Genomic DNA, 10597 nt, shown 5'->3' on the forward strand with positions numbered 1-10597 from the left:
GACGTTGCGGTGAGCCGAGATCCTGCCATTGCACTATAGCCTGGGTAACAAGAGTGAAACTCCGACTAAAAAAAAAGACGACAACAACAACAACAACAACAGTAACAACAACAAAAACACAAACTCAAACTCCAGCCCTTTTTTCTTTTCTTTTTTAAGAGATAGATAGGGACTTCCTGTGTTGTTCAGCCTACAGTGCAGTCGTATAATCATAGCCCTCTGCAGCCTCTTACTCCCAGGATCAAGCAGTCCTCACACCTTAGCCTCCTGAGTAGCTGGGATTACAGGTGAATGCTACCATGCCCAACTAATATTTGTGTGTGTGTGTGTGGAGATGGGGCCTCACCATGTTGGCCAGGCTGGCCTCGAACTCTGAGCTTCAAGTGATCCTCCCATCTCAGCCTTCCAAAGTCCTGGGATTACAGGTATGAGCCTCTGCTCCTGGCCAAAACCTAATTACACATTTGTGAATGACAGAGAGCATGAGCTTCTGTGTCCTTTAACAATGAAATGCAAAATCCATCGGTATGCTGCATCCAGACCCATCTCACATGCAGGGATACACAAAGACTCAACATAAATGGATGGAGAAAGATTTACCAACCAACTTGAGAGCAAAAATAAGTTAATTAATAAAAAGCAGGAGTTGGAATTCTCGCCTCTGATAAAATAAACTTTAAAGCAACAAAGATCAAAAGAGGCAAAGAAGGACATTACATAATGGTCAAAGGATCAATGCAACGAGAAGAGCTAACGATCCTAAATATATACGCACCCAATACAGGAACACCCAGATTACGTAAGACTTATAAAGAGACAGACTCCCACACAATAATAGGGGGAGACTTCAACATCAATATTAGACAGATCAACGAGACAGAAAATTAACAAGGATATCCAGGACTTGAACTCACATCCGGAACAAGTAAACTTAATAAACATTTATAGAACTCTCCATTTTAAATACACAAAATATACACTCTTATCAGTACCACATCATACCTACTTACAGGTTTAAATGAATTATTGGTTGGCTGCTTGTTTGTTATTTTCTTTCCTCATTTTTTTCCTGTCTCCATTATTAAGCAAAACTACTGGCATAAAAGACGTTTTCAATACCCGTTTTTAGACTGCATTCTAGCCTGGGCAATAAAGCAACACTCCCGTTCTCTCTCCCTCTTCCTCTTTCTTCCTCTCCTTCATTCTTTTTAATTATTCTTTTTTCTTTCTTTCTTTCCTTTTTTTTTTTCCTTAAAAACAACAACAACGGCCGGGCGTGGTGTCTCAAGCCTGTAATCCCAGCACTTTGGGAGGCCGAGGCGGGTGGATCACGAGGTCAAGAGATCGAGACCATCCTGGTCAACATGGTGAAATCCCGTCTCTACTAAAAATACAAAAAATAAGCTGGGCATGGTGGTGCGTGCCTGTAATCCCAGCTACTCAGGAGGCTGAGGCAGGAGAATTGCCTGAACCCAGGAGGCGGAGGTTGCGGTGAGCCGAGATCGTGCCATTGCACTCCAGCCTGGGTAACAAGAGCGAAACTCCGTCTCAAAAACAACAACCACAGCAACAACAACAACAACAACAACAACAACAACAACAACAATGAAATGGATTATTCGTTGGATATAACTTTGCTGGGGATGCTGTAACAAAGTGCCACCAACTAAGTGGCTTAGAATAAGACAAATTTGTTGTCTCAGGCCAGATGCCGTGGCTCATGTCTGTAATCCCTGTACTTTGGGAGCATGAGTGAGAGGATAACTTCAGGTCAGGAGTTCAATACCAGCCAGGCCAACAGGATGAAACCCAACCTGTACTAAAAACAATACAGCCGGGAGTGGTGGCTCACACCTGTAATCCTAGCACTTTGGGAGGCTGAGGTTGGCAGATCAAGAGGTCAGGAGTTTGAGACCAGCATAGCCAACATGGTGAAACCCCATCTCTACTAAAAATATAAAAATTAGCTGGCTGTGGTGGTGCACGCCTGCCATCCTAGCTACTCAGGAGGCTGAGGCAGGAGAACTGCTTGAACCCAGAGCTGGAGTTTGCAGTGAGCTGAGATTGCACCACTGCACTCCAGACTGGAGGAAAGAGCAAGAATCCATCTCGGGAGAAAAAAAAAAAAAGCCAGGTATGGTTGCATGTACCTGTGTTCCCAAGCTACTCAGGAGGCTGAGGTTGGAGGATTGCTTGAGTCAGGGAGGATGAGGCTGCAGTGAGCTGAGATCACACCACTTCACTCCAGCCTGGGTGACAGAACAAGACCCTGTCTCAAGGAAAAAATATTTTATTCTTTCTTTTTTTTTCACAGGCAACAAATTTTTCTTTTAGTAAGGACAACAGTTATATAGCATCAGGGCCCCACCTTCATGACCCATTTTAACTTGATGACCTCTGTAATGACCCAGTCTCCAAATAAGGTCATGCTTGTAATTCCAGCACTTTGGAAGGCTGAAGCGGGAGGATTACTTGAGGCCAGAGCTCGAGACCAGCCTGGGCAACATAGTGAGACTTCACCTCTACAAAACCAATTAAAAAAAAAATTAGCTGGGTATAGGAATATGCACCTGTAGTCCCAGCTCCTTGGGAGGCAGGAGCACAGAGCCAGTCCAGGAGGTCGAGGCTGCAGTCATCTGTGATTGTGTCACTGTACACCAGCTTGGGCAGCAGCAAGACCTAGTCTGTCTCAAGAGGGAAAAAAAAAAAAAAAGTTTGCTGATCCAATTTGGGGTAATTTTTAAAAACTTTAACTCTGTATTTTTTCATATTGCTTAGCTTTTCTACATGAACTCTGTGATTATAACCAGAAAATAGCAGTCGCATTACTTTTTTTTGTTTGTTTTTTGAGATGGAGTTCTGATCTTGTTGCCCAAGCTGGACTGCAGTGGCGTGATCTCTGCTCACTGCAACCTCTGCCTCCTGGGTTAAGTGATTCTCCTGCCTCAGCCTCCTGAGTAGCTGGGACTGCAGGCGCACACCAGCCCACCTGGCTCATTTTTGTAGTTTTAGTAGAGAGGGGCATTCACCGTGTTGGTCAGGCTGGTCTCGAACTTCTGGCTTCAAGTGATGTTCCCGCCTCAGCCTCTCAAAGTGCTGGAATTACAGGCATGAGCCACTACCCCTGGCCATACTTATCTTTTTGTCCACAAAAATGACCAGCATTTCAATTTTTGTTTTGTTTTTCTTAGATGAAAAAAAACTGGTAGTTATAATTGGGGAGGACAATTTGCATTATGGGAATCTGGGCATCATGCCAAGTTCCATAATCTAAGTTGGTAAAAAGAAACTGGGGTTATGGGCTGGTGGGGTGGCACACGCCTATAATCCCAGCACTTTGGGAGGCCGAGGTGGATGGATTACGTGAGGTCAGGAGTTTGAGATCAGCCTGGCCAACATGGTGAAACCCCATCTGTACTAAAAATACATAAATTAGCTGGGCCTAGTTGTGGGTACCTTTAATCCCAGTTACTCATGAGACTGAGCAGGAGAATCACTCGAGCCTGGGAGTGGGAGTGAGACTCTGTTTCCAAAAACACAAACAAAAAAAAAAAAGCAAAAGTAAAATTGGGGTTATGAATCATTTGGTAAGGAATAATGGTCTTGTTCACAAACTTGTGATCCTTTTTTTGCAGGCTAGAAATCAACCCAGTTAGTAAAATAGTAGCAACAGCAGCCAAAAGGGAAGAGTATTTAAAATGCAGGAGGTGCTGGTCTAGGCACGTTCATGGATGACATTATTTAGCCTTGAGCATCATCTTACGAGTACATCCTCATATGGTTCCTATTCGACAGGTGGAAAAACTGAGGCACGGAGACCTATGTCATCTGTCCGGACTCACAGTGGTACTAAGTGGTAGTGCACGTGTCACCTGACATTATCTTGTGCACTATGCCTATCTAATTATTGTTTTTGAGACACAGTTTCCTTCTTCTCGTCCATGCAGGAGTGCAATCTTGGCTCACTGCAACCTCTGCTTCCCAGGTTCAAGCGATTCTCCTGCCTCAGCCTCCCAAGTAGTTGGGATTACAGGCATGTGCCATCATGCTTGGTGAATTTTATATGTTTATTAGAGATGGGGTTTCTGCATGTTGGTCAGGCTGGTCTTGAACTCCTGACCTCAGGTGATCCACCTTCCTCCGCCTCCCATAGTGCTGGGTTTACAGGCATGAGCCACCACATCTGGCTTTTTTTTTTTTTTTTTTTGAGATGGAGTCTCACTCTGTCGTCCAGACTGGAGTGCCGTGGGATGATCTCTGCTCACTACACCCTCCACCTCCCAGGTTCAAGCAATTCTCCTGCCTCAGCTTCCTGAGTAGCTGCGATTGTAGGCACGTGCCACCACGCTAGGCTAATTTTTGTAATTTTAGTGGAGTCAGGGTTTCACCATGGTGGCCAGGATGGTCTTGAACTCCGGACCTCAGGTGATCCACCTGCTTCAGGCTCCCAAAGTGCTGGGATTACAGGTATGAGCCACCTCACCTGGCCACTATGCCTATCTCATTGTGTTTCTAAAAGGAAAGGGGAAAAAAATTGTACTTCCATCCTCACAGTAACTCCATGAAGGAGATAATATCATCCACCTTTAACAAATGAGAAAACAAAAGCTCCAGTTTTTTTGTTTTGTTTTGTTTTGTTTTTTCCTCCTGAGACAGTGTCTCACTTTGAAGCCCAAGCTCGAGGGCAGTGGCATGATATTGGCTCACTGCAGTCTTGACCTCTGGGACTCAAGTGATCCTCCCACTTTAGCCTCCTGAATAGCTGGGACTACAGGGTGACACCACCACACCTGGATAATTTTTTGATTTTTTTTTTGTAGAGATGGGGTCTTGCTATGTTGCCCAGGCTGCTCTCAAACTCCTGGGCTCAAGCAATCCTCCCACCTCAACCTCCCAAAGTGCTGGGATTGCAGGCATGGTTGCTCCAGCTTCTTTGTTTCCCAGGGCCACACTAAGTTGTTAGTGACTGAGTCAAGAGAGTCCCGGGGGTCTACTTCAGCGTTTTTCCAGCTAGACTACAGCCACTGTAATACCTAGAAGTTGTCTGACAGTGAAGTAAGATCGATTATTTGGGTGTGGAGCACAAACAGAGGAACCATCTCTTAGAAACCTTAACTCTCACATTCTGATGCGGCCAGGATGTTTTGTAGGAAGAGATTCCATAGCTCCCATCCACGACCAGTGAATAGGAATTAGGTACAAGGCGTGGTGGCTCATGCCTGCAATCCCAGCACTATCAGAGGCCAAGGTGGGCAGATCACTAGGTCAGTTCAAGACCAGCCTGGCCACTATGGTGAAACCCCATCTCTGGGCCGGGCACGGTGGCTCAAGCCTGTAATCCCAGCACTTTGGGAGGCCGAGGCGGGCGGATCACAAAGTCAAGAGATCGAGGCCATCCTGGTCAACATGGTGAAACCCCGTCTCTACCAAAAATACAAAAAATTAGCTAAGCGTGGTGGCGCATGCCTGTAATCCCAGCTACTCGGGAGGCTGAGGCAGGACAATTGCCTGAACCCAGGAGGCGGAGGTTGTGGTGAGCTGAGATCATGCCATTGCACTCCAGCCTGGGTAACAAGAGAGAAACTCCGTCTCAAAGAAAAAGAAAAAAAGAAACCCCATCTCTACTAAAAATACAAAAATTAGCTGGGTGTGGTGGCAGGTGCCTCTAATCACAGATACTTGGGAGGCTGAGGCAGGAGAATCCCTTGAACCCATGAGGCAGAGGTTGCAGTGAGCTATCATGCCACTGCACTCTAGCCTAGGTGACAGAGCAAGATTCAGTCTCAAAAAAAAAAAAAAAAATTAGGCTACATGTAGTGGCTCCTGCCTGTGATCGCAGAGCTTTGGGAGGCCAATGCAGGAGGACCATCTGAGGCCAGGAGTTCAAGACCAGACTGGGTAAGACAGGGAAACCGAGTCTCTAGAAAAATAATTTAAAATTTTGACTGGGCACAGTGGCTCATGCCTATAATCCCAGCACTTTGGGAGGCCAAGGCGGGCAGATCACCTGAGGTCAGGATTTTAAGACTAGCCTGACCAACATGGTGAAACCGCATCTTTACGAAAATATAAAAATTAGCCAGACATGGTGGTGGGCTTCTTTCATCCCATCTACTTGGGAGGCTGAGGCAGAAGCATTGCTTGAGCCCAGGAGGCGGAGGTTGCAATGAGCCCATGTTGAGCCACTGCACTCCAGCCTGGACATCAGAGAAAGACTCTGTCTAAAGACAACAACAACAACAACAAAAAACCCATTAGCTGGCTGTGGTGGTGCATACCTGTAGTTCCACCTACTTGAGAGGCTGAGGCAGGAGGATCACTTGAGCCCCAGAGGTTGAGGTTTCAATGAGCTATGGTTGCAGCACTGTGCTCCAGCCTGGGTGACAGCATGAAACTCTGTCTCTTAAAATAATCATAATTTTTAAAACTAACAAAAATGTTAATAAAAGAATTATTTTGGCGAGGCACAGTGGCTCCTTCCTGCAAATCCCAGCACTTTGGTTCCAGGAGATTATCACCAGCCTGGGCAACACAGTAAGACCCCATCTCTACTAAAAATGTGAAAATTACCTGGGCATGGTGGTGTGCACCTGTAATCCCAGCTACTTGTGAGGCAGGAGAATGGCTTGAACCTGGGAGGCAGAGGTTGCAGTGTGCCGATTGTATCACTACACTCCAGCCTGGGCCACAGAGACTCCATCTCAAAAACAGAAAATAATAATAATTACCAAAGGATGAATGAAGCTGAAGAGTAGTTAGATCACAAGTTGTTGTCCTTATGACTGTGTTTCCTCCTTCCCCCAGCCCTCTCTCCTTCCCTTAATCTCTTCCTGCCCGCCCCCACCCCCAAGTTGAAGTCTTGCTCTGTCACCCAGGCTGGAGTGCAGTGGCGCAATCTTGGCTCACTGCAACCTTCACCTACCAGGTTCTCCTGCCTCAGCCTTCTGAGTAGCTGGGATTACAGGCGCCCACCACTACATGCAGCTTTTCTATTTTTTTTTTCTTTTTTATTGCATTTTAGGTTTTAGGGTGCATGTGAAGAATATGCAAGATTGTTGCATAGGTACACACATGGCAGTGTGGTTTTCTGCCTTCTGTCCCCTCGCCTGTATCTGTCATTTCACCCCATGCTATCTCTTCCCACCTCCCCACCCCCTGGTCCCTCCCCCATTTCCCCCCAACAGACCCCAGTGTGTAGTGCTCCCAACTTTTCTATTTTTAATAGAACTGGGGTTTTACCATGTTGACCAGGCTGCTCTCAAACTCCTGACCTCATGATTTCACCCGCCTTGGCCTCCCAAAGTGTTGAGATTACAGGTGTGAGGCAGGCACCTGGCCCTTTCTCTTTCTTTCTTTCTTCTCTCTACCTTCTTTAAGTCTGCATCATGAAATAAAATTTAAATCTCCAAAAAAACAATTAGAATGACTGAATCTCAGAAATCAGTTAGTTTGCAGACCAATCCATGTGGTGGGAGGTGGCCCTGATTCTCAGGAGCCCAGAGATTGTGGAAATACCCATTGCACGGGGCAGCCTTTCAGCTTTTGATTCCAGAAGTGCCTTGTGAATATCCAGGCACTTCTCATGCATCCTGAATTCCACATTGGGAGGTGCAATGTATGTGATCCTAACTGTTTACACCAATGTTCAATGCACTCTTTTTTAAAAAGGCAAATTCAAGCTGGGCATGGTACCACCCTCAGGAGGCTAAGGCTTCTGTCTCAAGAGGCTAAGGCTGGAGGGTTGCTTGAGGCCAAGAGTTCAAGACCAGCCTGGAAACATAGACCCATTTCTAAAATTTAAAAAAAAAAAAATGCTGAGTGGCTGGCTGCGGTGGCTCATGCCTGCAATCCCAGTACTTCGTGAGGCTGAGGTGGGCAAATCACCTGAGGCGAGGAATTCAAGTCTAGCCTGGTCAACATGGTGAAACCCCGTCTCTACTAAAACAATACAAGAATTAGCCAGGCATGTTGGCGGGTGCCTGTAATTCCAGCTACTCAAGAGGCTGGGGCAGCAGAATCACGTGAACTCAGGAGATAGAGGTTGCAGCGAGCTGAGACCACACCGCTGCACTCTAGCCTGGGTGACAACACAACAGTTAGTCTAAAAAAAAAAAAAAAATGCTAGCATTGGCCAGGTGTGGTGCCATGGCTCACACCTGTAATCCCAGCACTTGGGGAGGCTGTGGCAGGCAGATTACTAGAGGTCAGGAGTTTCAGACCAGCCTAACCAACATGGTGAAAGCCCATTTCTACTAAAAATATGAAAATTAGCTGGGTGCTGTGGCAGGTGCCTATAATTTCACCTACTTGGAGTGCTGAGGCAAGAGAATTGCATTAACCTGGGAGGCGGAGCTTGCAACTAGCTGAGATCACGCCAAGGCACTCCAGCCTGGGTGACAGAATGAGACTTCATCTCAAAAAAGAAAAAAAAAAAAGTTGGGTGTGGTGGCGTGTGGTCTCAGCTACTCAGGAGGCTGAAGTGCGCAGATCGCTTGAGCCCAGGAGTTTGAGGCTTTAGGGAGTTATGGTGGAGTCACTGCACTTCAGCCTGGGTGACAAAATGAGATCCCTATTTCTAAAAAATGAATTTAAAAAAGTAACAAAATAAGAGAGACAATAGGATAATATCCATCACCAATAAGAGATCAATCACATCACCCACTGAATCTTGCCAACACGATCAAACTCTAATCTGATGGGGTGATAATTAATCCAGCTGCAAATATGCTACAAATACAAAAGACAGAGAATGGGTTCACATGCACCAGGGAAATCCAGACTTTAAGAAATGCTACAGACCCAACAGTGTGGAGTCTTCCAAAATCCATAGAAAGGAAAAGGGATAGGCCAGGCAAGGAGGCTCACGCCTGTAATCCCAACACATTGGGAGGCCGAGGTGGGTGGATCCCGAGGTCAGAAGTTTGAGATCAGCCTGACCAACATGGAGAAATCCTATCTCTATCAAAAATACAAAAATCAGCCAGGTGTGGTAGCACATACCTGTAATTCCAGCTACTCAGGAGGCTGAAACAAGAGAATCACTTGAACCTTGGGAGACGGAGGTTGCAGTGGGCTGAGATTGTGACATTGCACTCCAGCCTGGGTGACAGAGCATGACTGTCTGTAAATAAATAAAATACATACATACATACATACATACATACATACATACATACATACATAAAAAAGGAAAAGAGATAGAGGAGAAACTTGTAGATTGTGTCTTTTTTAAAATTTTAGTTTTTGGCCGGGCACTGTTGTTCACACCTGTGATCCCAATCTTTGCACTTTGGGAGACTGACGTGGGCAGATCACCTGAAGTCAGGAGTTTGAGAACTGCCAGGCCAACATGGCAAAACCCCGGCTCTACTAAAATTACAAAAATTAGCTGCGCATGGTCCCATGTGCCTGTAATCCCAGCTACATGGGAGGATGAGGCAGAAGAATGGCTTGAACCCAGGAGGCAAAGGTTGCAGTGAGCTGAGATTGCACCACTGCATTGCAGCCTGAGTGGAGTGAAAAAGAAAAAATTAGTTTTTGTAGAGACAAGAGTCTCCTGTGTTGTCTCAAACCTCTGAACTTAAATGATCCTCTCACATCAGGATTACAGGAGTGAGCACTCACCCAGCCAACAAACTTGGAGATTGAAAGAGGCTTAAAAGACAAAACAATGCTGGGTAACAGTTATACGTTAGAGATGCATACTAGGGCAGCTCTACTCTAAAGAAACAGAAAGAGGCCAGGTGTGGTGGCTCACACCTGTAACACCCAACACTTTGGGAGGCTGAGAAGGGAGATCGCTTGTGCCCAGGAGTTTGGGACCAGCCTGGCAACATAGTAAGACCCTGTCTCTGGGGGGGGGGGGGGAGTTTTTTTTGTTTTGTTTTGTTTTGTTTTGTTTTTTAAATTAGCGGGGAAGGGTGGTGCACGACTATTGTCCTGCCTACTCAGCAGGCTGAGGGGAGAAGATCACTTGAGCTCAAGAAATCAAGGCTGCAGTGAGCCGTGATTGCACCACTGCTCTCCAGCCTGGGTGACAGAGCAAGAACCTGCCTCAAAAAAGGAGAAAGGAACAGAAAGAAGCAATTACTGTGAATGTCAGGATTGGGAATACTTCTGGAGAGAAGAGAGGGGCTGGATTGTGCCCATCCCCAGCCCTTTCTGGAAGTACAGAGTCTAGTGGGGAAGACAGCGGCACAAGTGGAGATTCAGGCCGCAGCACCAGGAAGTTCCCTTCCACCTTCCCGCCTCCCTGCCCTTTCCTTTGGGGAATGGGAGCATGATTTTCTTTCTTATTTGCATTTCTAACTAGATTGAGTTTCTGATGGGAGAATTCACATACAGGATGTATAGCATCAACATCCACAGCCAGCCGGAATTGACGGCTTTGTTGATACCCCAGCGAGACACATCCCTGATTCCTCTGCTAAGTACATCTGGATGTTGCTGCTGCCCAGGATTCTCAGCCACATGCTGAGTGCCCACTCGCAGATCCTGGAAATCCCCTGGCATTGCCCCCAAAAGGAGAGACACTCACTCACAGTTCTGCATAGAAACTGTCTCTATGTGTCATTTTTTTTTTTTTGAGACAGAGTCA

General features: G+C 46.2%; 1 long non-coding RNA gene across 1 annotated transcript; it reads right to left on the minus strand.

Moving 5' to 3' along the window:
* Positions 1–352: 352 nt before the first annotated feature.
* On the minus strand, positions 353–10328 carry LOC141583644 (uncharacterized). Its single transcript, XR_012516403.1, has 5 exons — positions 9001–10328; positions 6571–6700; positions 2571–2684; positions 2151–2269; positions 353–452 (listed from the first exon to the last, which is right to left on the minus strand). It is a non-coding gene; the product is annotated as an uncharacterized LOC141583644 (long non-coding RNA).
* Positions 10329–10597: the final 269 nt, after the last annotated feature.

This window comes from Saimiri boliviensis, chromosome 2, assembly GCF_048565385.1.
Source record: "Saimiri boliviensis isolate mSaiBol1 chromosome 2, mSaiBol1.pri, whole genome shotgun sequence".
Classification (NCBI taxonomy): domain Eukaryota; kingdom Metazoa; phylum Chordata; class Mammalia; order Primates; family Cebidae; genus Saimiri; species Saimiri boliviensis.